The following is a 15,740-nucleotide window of genomic DNA, read 5'->3' on the forward strand; positions in this document are numbered from 1 at the left end:
TTGGAATTTTCTAGTCAAAGTTATGGTTCATTTACTATCCGGGTGTCGGATGGCCAATCTGTCCAAGTGCAGGAATTTCCAGATTGGTAATTCCTCAATTTTCCTTGCAATTTCCCTATGTTGCATTTGGTTATGGGTTCTGGTCAAAACGTCAAAGTTGTAGTTCTAGGTCTTATGAAGATTTTTGTTTTTGCCCAAGTTATGGCAATTTTGACAAAACTGGTTGGATGACCATTTATCAGGGATTTTGAGGTTAGTCCGGAATCAGGCAGATTTGATGGATTAATTTTGCTTAGCAATTTGACTAAGTTAGGGTCATAATTTAGGTTTATGATCTTCATAATAAGTGTTCGATGATATTTCAAGTTTTCATTGGTTCAAGAATAACCTAATTTGTAGGTGTCTCGACTGAGTTATGCCTAATTGAAGATGTACTATTCATTTGATCATTTCTGGTCAGTTTAGAATTGTAATTCGGATTGAAGCAAATATTAAGGTAACCTATGGTCAGTTTTTGGACAAGGTGTTTTCATAAAAAATTTAGCATTATGTCTTAAGTTTTATCTCCAATTGGCCTCATACCAATTGGAGCTATATATCTCAACTTATAACCATCTAAATGGACTGGACTCAAGCTATCTATGTGACACCCCTTAGCTGTCTACAGTATAGACGAGTAAGATATGTCCCACAGTGTATCGGAACACCCTATTTTATTTCAATCATTTTTATCCTTCCTAATTTATTTCTTTCATAGTTATGAAGTATAATTCATGAAATATCATTCATTAAAGTCATTTATTGAAATCATAAATTTATTTGAGGTTCCACAAATTTTATAGAAAATCCGGCAGAGTACCGACTAACAATGGAGAAAACAGTTCTTCGGAACCTGAGAAAAACACTTCCAAAATTCTCAATCAATCCTAAACTCCATTTCATCAACAAAATCTCAATATTTCTTTAATATACTCCCAATTCTCATTCATTCATTTCATAGGATATTCATGTACAAATCATAAATAAATATTCACTTTTTCATTCATAAACATAATTTTCACTATTTAAATTGATAACAAAATACATTACATGAGTCTCAATTTCATATGAGAAAATAAAAGTTAATTACAAAATACCCAAAATGAAACCTAGTGTCCTACCAATGCACTGATGTCGGTGAGGTGACACGGATACTATGCAAAGCTGCAGAAAGTTTCACCCAGTCTGTGGTCTACTAGGCTCTCGGTCAGTCTCTCCAGAACCTACGCGTGGCAAAAAGCAATGCGCTAAGTAATAATGCTTAGTGGTGTAAATAATAAAATAAAAAGAAATAACAAAAAATAAATACGCAGTGCATGTTTTGATGCCTTATGCAGACAATTTTTCGATTATTATTAGTAATCTTATTTATTTTGCACTCATTATATTCATAATTTCATTAAATTTATTCACTTTCATTTTTGGTTGTCCAAGTAACCTATGCTGGATGACTGGACTGGATAAACGGGTAAACTGGCACTGGGTATCAAGTACCTCGGGCCGTCACACCATCGGTCACATATGTATCTCCCGGTTTGCAACAGAACAGCTAATGAGCCGTAATAAATATTGGGCACAAGGCCAAGTATCATCACAATGTCAGAATGGCTAAAAGCCATGAAATCACAAAATGGCATAATGCCATGTGCAGTATTGCTAACTGAACCCTATTGGCATGCCAACCTATCCAAACCAATCTTGCCAGGTGTACTAGGGCATGTTACACTTTTAAACTTTACAATTCTTGAAATTTAAGTTTAGGTGTTACTATTTATTTCATCAGTCAACTAAAATGTTAACTTTTGCATAGACAATAGGTACATTGGTCCTAATACTCCCAACATACCACATTTTGCATTCTACCATTTCTATGCTTAGTGCTAGTTGTTCAAAATTTTCAGATTTCAAGCTTTGAATTTACTATTCCATTGGTCATTTTTACATTAGGAATTTGGAAAAGTTGTCAACACGAAAGTTGTTCCTTATTGTGTCTAGTTACATTTCCTTTTTTTGAATCACTCCATTTGGAGTTTTGTAGCTCAAGTTATGGCCTAAACACCATAACTGGCCGGATTGCAAACTGTCCAGACTTTCTGGACTGACCAAATCTACAGTGTTTTGTATAATGATTGCAGGTCACTTTTTAAACATGTTATGATCAAAATTTGGGTTAGGTTTCTTCATGAAAGTTGTAGGTCTATATCTCAGATTTTTGCTGATAAAATTTTAGGTTAATTGGACATTTCCACACTAAGTTATGACCAAATGAATAGACACTATTCATTTGGTTATTTTGCCCAGGCAGAATGTAGGTCACCCGGATTAGGGTAATTTTTAGGTAAACTTAGTTTGGTTTTCTGGGCAGGGTTTCTTCATCAAAGTTGTGCCATTATGTGTCTAGTTTCATGTCCAATTGACCTTACACCAATTGGACCTCTACAACTCCATTTATAGCTACCCAAACCTGCTAGACTCACGCTCAATCCTGCAGGTTAGCCAAGGCAGCTCACCCATACACAAATGCCAAGCCTCAACTCACTTCATTTCTTGTTCACACACAACCAAATGATCACTAATTGATCATTAAAACTTATTTTCATTCTTACATGAACAAAATCTCAAGTTTGTGTCCAAACCCTAACCTCCACACTTCACATCTGATGCAAATACCACCATCCAATTATACAAAGCATATAAACAATTCAATACACACTAGTAGGCATGTGTAATCAACTCAATTCAATAAAACCACTAAGTTCTCATTACTGGCCGAAATTTTGGTTCTTCATTTAAGCATAGTTTCATTCATTTTCCATGAAATTCCATCTTATGTTAACTTAATTCTAAGAATTAAAGAAGGAAGAGGTCTAGAAATTGCACTAACCTTAAATTAACAATTTTCCTTCTTGACCAAACTTCAATTTCTTCAACTTCCTTAGCTCGTAATCACTCTAGCAAGGTCTAAGAACAAGTTTTAGTGTTGGGGCTTATGGGAAATATGGTAAGAATTTATGGTAGATGAAGCTTTTCATGAAGAAAAATGGTGGAAGAAACCATGGGCAATGGTTCGGCAAAAGGGAAGAAGATAAGGAAATTCTGATTTTTTTTTTCTTTCATTTGCTGCCCATTTATTTATTTTAAGTGAGTGCTAGGCATGTGTCATCATGTGATTGGTTAAAATTGTTTTAATGACATCATAATGATGTCAAAATTCCCATTTTCTTTCATTTTCTTTCCTTTTATTTTCTATTCATTTTCAATTAAATTTTTAGCAATATTTATTCACATTTTATGTCAAAATAATTATTTACTTAATTGGACAAGTCGGCCAAAAATCACCTCTGAAGGCGAAATGACCAAAATGCCCTCCGTTTAGCTTAACAGACCAAAATTGTCTATACCGATTGAAAAAATTTTCTAAGCATTTTCTTGGCATTCTAATGCCAAAGGAACCTCAATTGTAACACCCCTAAGTTCGGTAGTGCGTTCTACTGTTCCAATGACCAGTGTTGTCCGGACAGCTAGGATGCTTAGAACTACACTTAGATATGAGTGAGGAGACATAAAATAATGAAATACAAGAAAAGAAAATACAAGAAAAACAAAGGAAAAATAATAGCAAATAAATGTAACCAAGTTAAACGTGCCGAGAACCTTAGCGATGGGTAACCGCACCAGGAAGTCGCGGCGTGGACCGTTGACTAGCCCTGGACCACAGGAAACCCTGAAAAATATTTTTTAGGACTTAAATAGACACCTATTGAAGTATAAATACCATTAGAAATATCAAAGAAAAGTTCATTAATTAGTATAAAGAAAAGTGAGAAATAGAAAAATGGACAAAACTCGGTGCTACCGAAAAATCGGGAATGCAACTCGAACAGGGGCATTGTGGTTATTTCACACCTAGAGTTGTCTTTTGACCTTAATGTCCATTAAAAGTACATGATATTACACTTGGAAAATGTCATGAAAAATTAAATTGGTGGTACATTAATTAAATAGCAAAAGTAAGGGGTTAAATGTGGGAATTTAGGAATTTAAGATTAAATAAATATTAAACTTCACTTAGTGGTCCACTAACTACCTTAAGTGGACCATTAACCTTCATTTTGGACAGAAATAATCCATCTTCTCCAACCTCCCAAAGTCCAGCCGAAATGCTCTTGAAAGAATCCTCCATGGCCAAAGCTTCCAAGCTCCATTCGCTCATCTCCAAGCCATTTTTCCACTTGATTCCTTCACTAAAGTTGTTCTATACCACTTGGGCAGTAGATAGGCAGCAAGAAGATCAAGTTTTGGTGAAGTTTTAAAGAGTTTCAAAAGTGGTAAGTAGGTATTTTTTATGCTTGCTTCATTAAAGTTTGTGAGGAGGTTTTGGGTACTTTAATTGTGGAAAGAATTTTGGAGTTTGATGTTCTAAGGGAGATGTTTATTTTTGGCAGCCATGGAAACTCCTTGAGGACAGTTTATTCTTACTTGTAAATGGTAGATTAAAGGGTTGATTAAATGTTTATGTGTGTAGGAAATAATTCGGGTGATGTATACTTAGTATATGTGAATGTGTACTTGAATTTGGAAGCTTGGAAATTAATGGACTGTAATGTATGAATCGGCGGCTTGGTTTGGTGAACCATAAAGATGTTATTTCATGTTTGGTTTATGGAATATTAATGTTGAATTGTGGTAGTTGTTATGGCAGCTTGTGTATGTGTATGATGGTGTGAGGTTGGACATGTAAATGGGCTAGGTTAGGTGATTGAATTGTTGTAATTTGAGCTTGAAAAATTCTGTACTATATGGTGCATATTGAGTGTGATTATAAGCTGCCAAAATGACCAACAATATGTTGTGAATTGTGTTTAGGTTATGGTACAAACCAGAATTGGCATGAATGTTTAGTTTGTTAAATGTTAAAAGTGTCCTTTGATGAGAAATGAATAAAATGCAATAGGTTAGTTTATGTTATGGGCCTAGAACCTTAAGTGTGTGGCTCCAATTGGTATGAGACCAATTGGAGGTGAAACTAGGCACAAAATGTGCCAACTTTCATGAAGGAAGCTTACCAAAATTCTGCTTGTAAGGTAACTTGAAAAGTGACCAAATCCGGATTAGTGCATTTGAGGCCTGAAAATTGACCATTTGGGCAGCAGTTAGTATTTTGGCCATAACTCACTCAAAACAGGTCCAATTGACCTGAAATTTTGACCATGAATAGTTAAGATATATACTACAAGTCTTATGAAGACACCAAAGCCCAGAAATGACCATAAGCAAGTCAAATAGCTTGCACAAGTTCGGGTCCAAAAACTGGCCGAACCTAAAATGACCTAAAGTGACCAATTTTAGTACATTCTGACCAGCAATAGTAAAATGACCATAACTTGGTCTAGTAAACTCAGAATGACCTGAAATTTTGCCCCGCATGCAATAAGACATAGATCTACAAGTTTGTAGTTTTGATCGAAACCCGAAAGCCGAGGGAACTAGGACATCCGGCTAGGTTAAATTAGTATACCGGGATCCGACAAATTGCAATAAAACATAATATACATGGAAATGAATTCGGTAACATGCCCCAATACTAAAAGTCTACAAATGTGACATATTGGTAACATTAAAACCTAATTCACCTAGACTGCATTGAGGGTTGACATCTTAGGTTGACCAAGGAAATAATAGAATTCGATAAATTAATTATTGAACCTTATTCCTAGAGACAGTTTAAATGAGTACTGAAACACTTCAAAATTGTATTACTCAGTTAGCAAAGACTCAGGGAAGGGGAAGGAAACACTGAGTCAGAGCCAAGAGACAGTTATCAGAGTTTTGTGCACAACTAGTTTTTAACTGATTTTGTTTTGAATATTTCATATGATTAAATGACATATTTTTCTTATGTATTATGTTTAACAAGCATTGGATTTAATTCAATGATTATTTAAATTGTTATAGTATTTATGAATTTAGCTTTGTGAAATGGTATTTCCACAAGTATTAAGCATTGTTATGGATTGAATAAATTATGTTTTGGAAAATTGTGATAGAATATGTTTTGAATTGTGATGGTAATTTTCATGGAAAAATGCAAATTTATGATTTGAATTGTGATGAGCATAAAAATTATTGGATATTGGAATTGAATTTGAATCGAATTATATTGTGATTTATGCTCATTAAAAGGATTGTGATATTGTTTTATATCTCACTATAGATGCTTGACTAGGTTATTACCCGTCTCTCTCATTTATTGAGAAGACAATGGAGTTAGTTGTGTTTTGATTACCATGGTACGTGCACAGGCTTAGATTTTCCTCTGATTTGAGGTTAGATTTAAGTTTTTTATCGTTATGGCCCTTGCGGAAGATTCATTATTGTGATGTGTACTGTACACGATGATTCGACCTCCCCGACTATAGGGAGTTAGAATCTGATTCGACCTCCCCGACCATAGGGAATTAGAATCACTTCGAATATGGCCCTTTCGGATTAGTCTTGCATTGTTAGTGAGATAAAGAATGATTTTTGAGAAACAGCATGATTTTTGAGATACAGCATGATTTTTGAGATAAAGCATGGTTTTTGAGATACAGCGTGGTTTTTGAAATATATAATGGTTTTTGAGATACAGAATGTTTTTGAATAGTAAAGAATTGTGATTTCAATTATGATTTATGTATAATTGATTTTGTTAGAATTACCTTAAATGGCTAGTTATGATTTGATAAATTGAATTTCGTGATCAAAGTCATTTTATACAAATGATTTACATTATTGGCAAGGAATATTTTGAGTTTTGGAATTTGATGAGTATTCAGATTTCCAAATTATTTGCTGTAAATTTTATCAATGTATATTGTACTATGTTTTAAATTATAGTTGTGCACCACTGAGTTCACCACTCAGTGATAGCTTTGTATGCTATCGCAGGTAAGAAGAGCATAGAGCAGTGAGTAAGTTTCTTTAAAGACACATTCAGATCAGCTCTAGGTATATCATAGGTATTCCCATTTACATAAGTTTTGATGTATGCATGTAATAATATGTATGTAAATTATTTGAGCAGTTGTATAAAAACTCTTGTAAAATATTTTGGTATGTAATTAAATTTAAATTATTGTAAATGTAAATTTGGGATTTCATTTATCTAAATAGTTTTGTAATATTAATTTTGAGTCTTGTAATCAATGAAATGTTTCTTTTATGAGGAGATTGATTTGATTATTAAGATTTGAATTATGGGTTCAAATGAAGTTATTGAAGTTATATTTGAGAAAACATATTGGGAGTGTGTTCTTTGCAGGTTTTGAAGAACTGTTTTCTCAAAATACAACCGGCACTTTGCCGAAATTTTGAAAAAAATTTTATAACACCAGATTTTAATCGATGATTTAAATTTCATGAAAATTGTTTTAAAATCCCTTGTAGTATATTTAATGGATTATTGGTAGGCGAAGTACGGTAATTCATTAGATGTACTACGGGATCATGTTACATCTTACAAGGGAGTAAGGTGTGACATGTTTTGTGGTATCAGAGCAATGGTTTTAAAGTAAATTTCGAACTGTGAATTTGAAATCTTTTTGTCGGTAACTACAACTGCTCAAATGTTTGATACATATAGTACATTTACATCATAAATATGAACTAATGGAAAGGAATCTCCTTATGTTTGTTGTACAGGAATAGAAAATCTTGTGAAAAGATATGGAAGAGAAGAATGAGACAATAGAACAGTCCGTGATGACAGAAGTACAAGTTGAGGCCCCAACTCCACAAAGTGTCGAAGGCCCGACTGTACCAGTTTTACCAGTACAAATTACTGCACAAATGGCCTAGCAAATGGCCACTTTCTTCCAACAAATGGCTGATAATTTGTCAGCCCAAGCCCAAGTACAGACCCAACCCCCACAAGGGCAGTGTGAAATAGAAAAGAGGGAGAAATCTACAGGTCAGAACTCGAGTAGTAATTTGGGGAAGAGAAAAGAATTTGAGGAACCTCGAGCTCAGAGATATGACAGAGGGGGATCATTAGGGCAGAGAACACCAAGATCTAGTCATCGAACAACCAGAAGTTCCTATTCTGCCCGTTTCTGCCATGTTTGTGGTAAGCTACATGGACGTATTTGTCATAAGGCCTCTGGAGCCTGCTACAATTGTGGAAAACTTGGACACTTTGCTAAAGATTGTACTAGAGCACCTCGATATGCTCTCCGAAGTCCACAGACCGTCAGTCAGAGTCGAGATAGAAATAGAGTTGGTACTCCTCACCACTATAACACAGTGAATCAACCCGAATATAGTAGCGCACCAGTTAGAGCGTCCACTATGCGCCAAGGAGAAGGAGCAAAAACTTTGGATCTAGCTGCTGGTAAGCTCTTAATTTTTGAAAGAAATAATGAGTTATTATTGATCCCAACACTACTTATTTATATGTTAGTGTTAGAATTCTATGTTTTGTTGCTATTTCTTTACAGGGGAATAAATTTTGATGCGTTAGTGACTAGTCTTTTAGGATCAAAACTACAATAACAAGTATGATTGACATTAATTTTGGAAGAATTGTTAGCTAAAAGTATTTTCTAACATACCATAAATTATAAAGCTAATTGGCGAGCCTACTTAATGTAAGGCAAGAGGACTTAAAAGTAAGTTACAGTAATAGAATTGCTCTAGATGAGGGCAAAGATGTTACTGTTAGTAATTATTAATGGATATTGTAATCAGAATCGGTTTAGGATATTAGTGGATTCAAGAAAGATAAGATGTTAGAAAACCTAGTCTACGAGGTTATAACGTAGTGACTATGTAATGTTCTTGATGTTTGTATTGTAAGCTACATATTACAGTACCGACACAGGATTATTGTGTAGAGCTACGTGCTTCCTCGTGATACAATAAATTAAGAATATTTGTAAATAATCTATAAATTGATACAGTTGCGCCCGAATAAAGTACTATTACTGGAAATAAATGTGAAAATTTTAGTCAGAAATTTAAAACTTTAGAACTAGCCTATCAAATGACTACACTTGTAAGGTAGCTAGAGTCAGTGACTCGGTTACATTAATGTGAATTACCTGTACCACAGTAATTGCTATAAGCTTAGAGATATCAGTACGACTTATCATCCTCAGACGGATGGACAGTTGAAACAAGTGATTCAGGTAAATTTTAAAACTCATTGAGTTTCTATAAATAATGAAATGAAATGATAATAATAACTTGTAATATGTGATAAGCCCTCAAGAATATATTGAGAACTTGTGTCATTGAATCCGATGGGAGATGGGACAGATACATCCCACTAACAGAATTTGTATACATTAATAAGTGTCAAGCTACCATACAAGTGGCACCCTATGAAACATTGTAAGGGAACAGATAACTATGGATTTTGTGATGAGACTTCCAAGGACACAGAATAGTCATGATGCAGTATGGGTTATAGTTGATAGACTAACCCAGTCTGCTCACTTTTTGCTAGTCCGGATGGACTATAGCCTGGGAAGATTGGCCAGATTGTACATAAATAAGATTGTAAAATTGCATGGAGTGCCAGTATTGATTGTATCAGACAGAGATCCTAGGTTCACTTCTAGATTATGGGTAGTCTTCAGAGAGCCCTAGGAACTAGATTGAACTTCAACACGGCATTCCACCCACAGATAGATGGCCAGTCTGAGAGGGTAATTCAAATATTAGAGAATATGCTACGGGCTTGTGTGATTGAATTTGAAGGTAGTTGGGATACACACTTGCCTTTGATTGAGTTTGCTTATAACAACAGCTACCAATTAAGCATTGGGATGCCTCCATATAAAGCTTTGTATGGCAGAAAGTGCAGAACTCCCTTATATTAGGATGAAGTAGGTGAAAGGAAGATGATTGGGCTAGAAATTGTTCAGCAGACAGAGGAAAAGATCAGATTGAACAGAGATAGACTCAAGGCTGCATCAGACTGTCAGAAGTCCTATATTGGTCTGAAGAGAAAAGATATTGAATATGTAGTGGGTGATAAGGTATTCCTCAAAGTTTCTCCTTGGAAGAGGATTATGAGATTTGGCAGAAAGGGGAAACTGAGTCCTCGTTTCATCGGACCATATGAGATTCTGGAAAGAGTGGGTCCTTTGGCATATCGGTTGGCATTAACTCCGGAGTTAACAAGGATACACAGTGTCTTTCATGTGCCCATGTTATCGAGGTACAGATCTGACCCATCTCATGTACTATCAGTTGAAGAGATTGAGGTAAATCCAGACCTCTCATATGAGGAAGAACCCATAGAAATTTTGGCTTATGAGGTGAAGCAGCTAAGGAACAAACAGATACACCTAGTTAAAGTGCTGTGGAACCATCATTCAGGCCAGGAAGCTACTTGGGAACGTGAAGAGGATATGAGGAGACAGCACCCACAGCTGTTCAGAGACTAATGACAGGTAAAATTTCGAGACGAAATTTATTTTAAGGGGGGGAGAATTGTAACACCCCTAAGTTCGGTAGTGTGTTCTACTGTTCCAGTGACCAGTGTTGTCCAGACAGCTAGGATGCCTAGAACTATACTTAGATATGAGTGAGGAGACATAAAATAATGAAATACAAGAAAAGAAAATACAAGGAAAATAAAGGAAAAATAATAGCAAATAAATGTAACCAAGTTAAACGAGCTGAGAACCCTAGCGATGGGTGACCGCACCGAGAAGTCGTGGCGTGGACCGTTGACTAGGCCTGGAACGCTGGGAACCCTGAAAAATATTTTTTAGGAGTTAAATAGACACCTATTGAAGTATAAATACCATTAGAAATATCAAAGTAAAATTAATTAATTAGTATAAAGAAAAGTGAGAAATCGAAAAATGGACAAAACCCGGTGTTACCGAAAAATCGGGAATGCAACCCGAACAGAGGCATTGTGGTCATTTGACACCTAGAGTTGTCTTTTGACCTTAATGTCCATTAAAAATACATGATATTACACTTGGAAAATGTCATGAAAAATTAAATTGGTGGTACATTAATTAAATAGCAAAAGTAAGGGGTTAAATGTGGGAATTTAGGAATTTAAGATTAAATAAATATTAAACTTCACTTAGTGGTCCACTAACTCCCTTAAGTGGACCATTAACGTTCATTTTGGACAGAAATAATCCATCTTCTTCAACCTCCCAAAGTCCAGCCGAAATGCTCTTGAAAGAATCCTCCATGGCCAAAGCTTCCAAGCTCCACGCAAGCTCCATTCTCTCATCTCCAAGCCATTTTTCCACTTGATTCCTTCACTAAAGTTGTTCTACACCACTTGGGCAGTAGATAGGCAGCAAGAAGATCAAGTTTTGTTGAAGTTTTAAAGAGTTTCAAAAGTGGTAAGTAGGTATTTTTTATGCATGCTTCATTAAAGTTTGTGAGGAGGTTTTGGGTACTTGAATTGTGGAAAGAATTTTGGAGTTTGATGTTCTAAGGGAGATGTTTATTTTTGGTAGCCATGGAAACTCCTTGACGACAGTTTATTCTTGCTTGTAAATGGTAGATTAAAGGGTTGATTAAATATTTATGTGTGTAGGAATTAATTCGGGTGATGTATACTTAGTATATGTGAATGTATACTTGAATTTGGAAGCTTGGAAATTAATGGACTGTAATGTATGAATCGGCCGCTTGGTTTGGTGAACCATAATGATGTTATTTCATGTTTGGTTTATGGAATATTAATATTGAATTGTGGTACTTGTTATGGCAGTTTGTGTATATGTATGATGGTGTGAGGTTGGACATGTAAATGAGCTAGGTTAGGTGATTGAATTGTTGTAATTTGAGCTTGAAAAATTCTGTACTATATGGTGCATATTGAGTGTGATTATAAGCTGCTAAAATGACCAACAATATGTTGTGAATTGTGTTTAGGTTATGGTACAAACCAGAATTGGCATGAATGTTTAGTTTGGTAAATGTTAAAAGTGTCCTTTGATGAGTAATGAATAAAATGCAATAGGGCAGTTTATGTTGTGGGCCTAGAACCTTAAGTGTGTGGCTCCAATTGGTATGAGACCAATTGGACGTGAAACTAGACACAAAATGTGCCAACTTTCATGAAGGAAGCTTACCAAAATTCTGCTTGTAAGGTAACTTGAAAAGTGACCAAATCCGGATTAGTGCATTTAAGGCCTGAAAATTGACCATTTGGGCAGCAGTTAGTATTTTGGCCATAACTCACTCAAAACAGGTCCAATTGACCTGAAATTTTGATCATGAATAGTTAAGACATATATCCACAAGTCTTATGAAGACGTCAAAGCCAAGAAATGACCATAAACAAGTCAAACAGCTTGCACAAGTTCGGGTCCAAAAACTGGCCGAACCTAAAATGACCTAAAATGACCTAAAGTGACCAATTTTGGTACATTCTGACCAGCAATAGTAAAATGACCATAACTTGGTCTAGTAAACTCAGAATGACCTAAAATTGTGCCCCGTGTGCAATAAGACATAGATCTACAAGTTTTTAGTTTTGGCCGAAACCCAAAAGCCGAGGGAACTAGGTCATCCGACTAGGTCAAATTAGTATACTGGGATCCGACAAATTGCAATAAAACGCAATATATATGGAAATGAATTCGGTAACATGTACCAATACTAAAAGGCTACAAATGTGACATATTGGTAACATTAAAACCTAATTCATCTAGACTGCATCGAGGGTTGACATCTTAGGTTGACCAAGGAAATAATAGAATTCGATAAATTAATTATTGAACCTTATTCCTAGAGACAGTTTAAATGAGTACTGAAACACTTAAAAATTGTATTTCTCAGTTAGCAAAGACTCAGGGAAGGGGAAGGAAATACTGAGTTAGAGCCAAGAGACAGTTATCAGAGGTTTGTGCACAACTAGTTTTTAACTGATTTTGTTTTGAATATTTCATATGATTAAATGACATTTTTTTCTTATATATTATGTTTAACAAGCATTGGATTTAATTCAATGATTATTGAAATTGTTATAATATGTATGAATTTAGCTTTGTGAAATGGTATTTCCACAAGTATTAGGCATTGTTATGGATTGAATAAATTATGTTTTGGAAAATTGTGACAGAACATGTTTTGAATTGTGATGGTAATTTTCATGGAAAAATGCAAATTTATGATTTGAATTGTGATGAGCATAAAAATTATTGGATATTGGAATTGAATTTGAATCAAATTATATTGTGATTTATGCTCACTAAAAGGATTGTGATATTGTTTTATATCTCACTATAGATGCTTGACTAGGTTATTACCCGTCTCTCTCATTTGTTGAGAAGACAATGGAGTTAGTTGTGTTTTGCTTACCATGGTACGTGCACAGGCTTAGATTTTCCTCTGATTTGAGGTTAGATCTAAGTTTTTTATCGTTATGGCCCTTGCGGAAGATTTAATGTTGTGATGTGTACTTTGCACGATGATTCGACCTCCCCGACAATAGGGAGTTTGAATCTGATTCGACCTCCCCGACCAGAGGGAGTTAGAATCACTTTGAATATAGCCCTTTCGGATTAGTCTTGCATAGTTAGTGAGATAAAGAATGATTTTTGAGAAACAGCATGATTTTTGAGATAAAGCATGGTTTTTGAGATACAGTGTGGTTTTTGAAATACGGAATAATTTTTGAGATACAGAATGTTTTTGAATAGTAAAGAATTGTGATTTCAATTATGATTTATGTATAATTGATTTTGTTGGAATTACCTTAAATGGTTTGTTATGATTTGATAAATTGAATTTCGTGATCAAAGTCATTTTGTACAAATGATTTACATTATTGGCAAGGAATATTTTGAGTTTTGGAATTTGATGAATATTCATATTTCCAAATTATTTGCTGTAAATTTTGTCAATGTATATTGTACTATGTTTTAAATTATAGTTGTGCACCATTGAGTTCACCACTCAGCGATAGCTTTGTATGCTGTCGCGGGTAAGAAGAGCATAGAGCAGTGAGTAAGTTTCTTTGAAGACACATTCAGATCAGCTCCAGGTATATCACGGGTATACCCATGTACATAGGTTTTGATGTATGCATGTAATAATATATATGTAAATTATTTGAGCAGTTGTATAAAAACTCTTGTAAAATATTTTGGTATGTAATTAAATGTAAATTATTATAAATGTAAATTTGGGATTTCATTTATCTGAATAGTTTTGTAATATTAATTTTGAGTCTTGTAATCAATGAAATGTTTCTTTTATGAGGAGATTGATTTGATTATTGAGATTTGAATTATGGGTTCAAATGAAGTTATTGAAGTTGTATTTGAGAAAACATATTGGGACTGTGTTCTTTGCAGGTTTTAAAGAACTGTTTTCTCAAAATACAACCGGCACTTTGACGAAATTTTGAAAAAAATTTTATAACACCAGATTTTAATCGATGATTTAAATTTCATGAAAATTGTTTTAAAATCCCTTGTAGCATATTTAATGGATTATCGATAGGCGAAGTACGGTAATTCATTAGGTGTACTACGGGATCATGTTACATCTTACAGGGGAGTAGGGTGTGACATCAATGACCCTTCTCTAGAATCCCAAAAACTATTTTATGAATTTTTCCTCGGGTCTAGAGCTCCTAGTTGCGAGAACCGCAACTTCCCACTAGGTTACCCATCGCTAGGTTACCGGCTCGTTTAACTTGGTTGTATTTTATTTCTAAAACTTTTTCTAACTTTTTCCTATTAATATTTGAGTTAATTATGGTTCCTCACTTTAGTTTAAATATATTTCCAAACGTTCTAGCTGTCCGGACAGATGCTGGTCACCGAAACAGTAGAATGTATGGAGTTGCTACAGTGAGGGTGTTATAACTCTTCCCCTCTAATTGAAATTTCGTCCTCAAAATTTACCTGATGCAAACAGTTGAGGGAACTGTTGCCTCATCATCTCTTCACTTTTCCAAGTTACCTCCTCCGTGTTGTGGTGCCTCCAAAGCACTTTCACCAGTGGAATCTGCTTATTCCTCAACTCTTTCACTTCCCGAGCCAGGATTCGTATGGGTTCTTCTTCGTATGTCAAATATGGTTGTACTTCAATTTCTTCCATGGAGATGACATGTGAAGGATCTGAGTGGTATCTTCTTAGCATAGATACGTGGAACACATTGTGGATCTTGTCCAGCTCTGGTGGTAAAGCTAGCCTGTAGGCCACTGGACCCACACGTTCAATGACTTCATATGGGCCAATGAACCTAGGGCTTAACTTACCTTTTCTTCCAAACCTCAGTACCTTCTTCCACAGTGACACTTTGAGAAACACTTTGTCGCCAACTGCATATTCTATTTCTTTTCTCTTCAGGTCGGCATAAGATTTTTATCTGTCTAAGGCAACCTTCAGATTTGCTTTGATTAGCTTTACTTTCTCCTTAGTCTATTTTACCAGGTCTAGCCCTACCAGTTTATCTTCACCCAATTCAGTCCAGCACACTAGAGTTCTACATTTCCTCCCATAGTGTGCTTCATACGGGGCCATTTGGATACTAGCTTAGTAGTTATTATTGTATGCAAATTCTGCCAGTGGGAGGTATCTATCCCAACTTCCCTCAAACTCAATGACACAACTCCTCAGCATATCCTCAAGGACCTGACATATATTTCATGTTATTATTATCATTTTAGTTCAATATTTGTGTTAGTTCAATTGGCTTCAATTGTTTACCTGGATTACTA

This window comes from Hevea brasiliensis, chromosome 4, assembly GCF_030052815.1.
Source record: "Hevea brasiliensis isolate MT/VB/25A 57/8 chromosome 4, ASM3005281v1, whole genome shotgun sequence".
NCBI lineage: Eukaryota > Viridiplantae > Streptophyta > Magnoliopsida > Malpighiales > Euphorbiaceae > Hevea > Hevea brasiliensis.